Consider the following 3,300-nt stretch of genomic DNA (forward strand, 5'->3'; position numbering starts at 1 on the left):
ACACGTACGGTACAACAGCAACAACAGTAGCACTGGACTTGGGGTCGGTGTCCTCGGTAGCCATGTCATCGAGGAGGTTGTCGACGTCGGGGAAGTAGTCGCCGGAGTCCGGGGCGTCCGTGATGAAGAAGTTAGTAGTCGCGCTGAGCGCTCCCCAAAAATCTTATCACCCTTCTCCCGTACATGACTCAAAAGGTGCGGTTTCGGAGGCCTACTATCCCGACCTGCGGTGCACGCCACAAGCCGGGATGGGGAAGATCGTAGCAGTAGCTCAGTGATCGGGATCTTTGAGGTGAGAGGGTTGTGTTGTTCTAGTATATGCTTTTCATAGCATTGGTTATAGATTCTTGGTTGTAAAATCTGAAGTACCTGACATGCATGTCGGTACGATCATGGAGTCGAATGATGTGACTTTCTTTGAAGATATATTTCCCATGAAGGATATGACTACCTCATCTAATCAGGAGATGCCTAGTTCATCAAATCAGGAACTAGTTACAATTACTGAACCTGCCATTTTGATGGAACACTTTGAAAAACCTGTGGAGGAGAACAATGAAGTTCCTACTGGGAGCAAGAGACAGAGGATTGCAAAGTCCTTTGGTGATGATTTTCTTGTGTATCTCATAGGTGACACTCCCAGTTCTATTTCAGATGCCTATGCATTTGAAGATGCTGACTACTGGAAGGAAGCGGTCCGTAGTGAGATGGATTCTATCTTGGCAAATGAAACTTGGGAGATAACTGACCGTCCTTATGGGTGGAAACCTATATGGTGCAAATGGGTATTCAAGAAGAAACTTAGGCCTGATGGAACTATTGAACAGTACAAGGCTCGGCTCGTGGCCAAGGGTTATACCCAAAAGGAAGGTGAAGACTTCTTTGATACTTACTCACCTGTGGCTCGACTGACCACTATTCGAGTACTACTTTCTCTAGCGGCGTCACATGGTCTTCTCGTTCATCAAATGGATGTTAAGACTGCTTTCTTAAATGGAGAGTTGAATGAGGAAGTTTACATGGAACAACCAGATGGGTTTGTAGTAGATGGTCAGGAAGGAAAAGTGTGCAAGTTATCGAAGTCTTTGTATGGACTTAAGTAAGCACCCAAGCAGTGGCACGAGAAGTTTGAAAGAACTTTAACAGCTGCAGGCTTTGTTGTAAACGAAGCTGATAAATGTGTGTACTATCGCCATGGTGGGGACGAGGGAGTTATCCTTTCTTTGTATATATGTTGATGACATACTGATTTTCGGAACAAATCTGAAGGTTATTAAGGATGTCAAGGATTTCCTATCTTGTTGCTTTGAGATGAAGGATTTAGAAGTGGCTGATGTCATTTTGAACATCAAGTTGTTGAGAGACGATGATGGCGGGATTACGTTGCTTCAATCTCACTATGTGGAAAAGATCTTGAGTTGCTTTGGCTACAGCGACTGCAAGCCCTCTCCAACATCATATGATGCTAGTGTGTTGCTTCAAAATAATTGAAGAATTGCTAGAGACCAATTGAAATATTCTCAGATTATTGGCTCGCTTACGTATTTAACCAGTGCTACAAGACCTGACATCTCTTTTGCTGTTAGCAAACTGAGCCGGTTTGTCTCAAAACCAGGAGATGTGCATTGGAAAGCTCTAGAGAAAGTTTTGCGTTATTTGAAAGGCACTGCGAATTATGGAATTCACTACACTGGGCACCCAAAGGTGCTTGAAGGGTATAGTGACTCAAACTGGATCCCAGATGCTGATCAGATAAAGGCCACGAGCGGATATGTATTCACTCATGGAGGTGGCACTGTTTCTTGGAAGTCTTGCAAGCAGACCATCTTAACGAGGTCAACAATGGAAGCAGAACTCACGGCACTAGATACAGCTATGGTCGAAGCAGATTGGCTTCACCGGATCTTGAATGACTTGCCGGTTGTTGAGAAACCTGTACCGGGTATCCTTATGAACTGTGACAATCAAACTGTGATCACGAAAGTGAGCAGCTCAAAGGATAACATGAAGTCATAAAGACACGTTCAGAGAAGGTTAAAGTCTGTCAGAAAAATGAGAAACTCCGGAGTTATTGCATTGGATTATATCCAAACATCTAAAAATCTGGCAGATCCTTTTACTAAGGGCCTATCACGTAATGTGATAGATAATGCATCGAGGGAGATGGGTATGAGACCCACAATATGAATTGTTCGCAGTGGTAACCTATTTTTTATGATCGGAGATCCAGCGAATTAGATGTGGAAGACAAGCTGTTGATTAACTGAGAGGAGAGTATCCTTACTATTAACAATACCACTCCATGAAGATGCAATACTCTCCTAATCTGCATGGCAGGTTGATGCATATCTTAATGTGTTCTAAGTGGCTCTTTGAAGCAGAGATGTTGTCCTGCAGAACATCTTTTGAAGAACGCACCTATATGAGTCTGATTGTTAAACATGTCAATCTATGAGAGTAGGGTTCTCTTTAGTAAACTCATGAAAGGTCTCGGAGTATGACGCATAAGCTCCACCCGCGGGGAAGACCCACGATAGCCATGTATCGGTCAAGGCTTTGTGTGAAGCTAGATTCGCAGAAAACTTGTAGTTCAAGTCTTAGTCCACTGTTGAAGTTGCTTACTAGTGTAGCATAGAGTTCTAGGTGGAAGTTCAACTTAACAGTCTCCACTGCAGTACCGCTATATAAAACGGTGTTTCAGAACTAAAGGCAAATTTTGTGTGCCTCTGGGATCTGGTGGGGGATTGCTGGAATTTTGTCTATTTTGGGCCTAGCCCAATAGCAGTTTCAGAAATTCCTAATAAATCCTAGAGGCCCACGCATCCCATTTGTGCAAGGCAAGAGGTGGAACTAAAGTTTAGTCCCACATTGCTAGTTTAGAGGGAGTTGGACCTCTTTATAAGGGAGGTTCTTTCCCCACTTGTATGAGCATGAGAACAAGAGGGACATCCACACGCGCTCCTCCTCCGCCGCACGCCTCGTCACGACGCGCCGCGACGCGGGTTGCGGGAATGAGCCGATCCGATGTCTAAATTTTTGCCATGCATTACGAGTATACGAAAGGTCACTCGAGAGTTTTTGCTGTAGTGGATATTGAATACGAACGCTGCACCCTTCGGCTGCTGCCTGTTCATTTCGTCTCCCTCATTCCCTTTAGCTCCCGGCGCAGCCTCTCATCTTCTTCTCTTGCGCCTATAAAAGGGAGGTCGCTCCTCTCAGAGAGACGCATAAGAACAACACAACCCTCTCGCCTCAGAGATCCCGATCACTGAGCTACTGCTATGATCTTCCTCATCCCGG

The sequence above is a fragment of the Triticum aestivum genome, chromosome 2B (genome assembly GCF_018294505.1).
Source record: "Triticum aestivum cultivar Chinese Spring chromosome 2B, IWGSC CS RefSeq v2.1, whole genome shotgun sequence".
In the NCBI taxonomy this organism is placed as follows: domain Eukaryota; kingdom Viridiplantae; phylum Streptophyta; class Magnoliopsida; order Poales; family Poaceae; genus Triticum; species Triticum aestivum.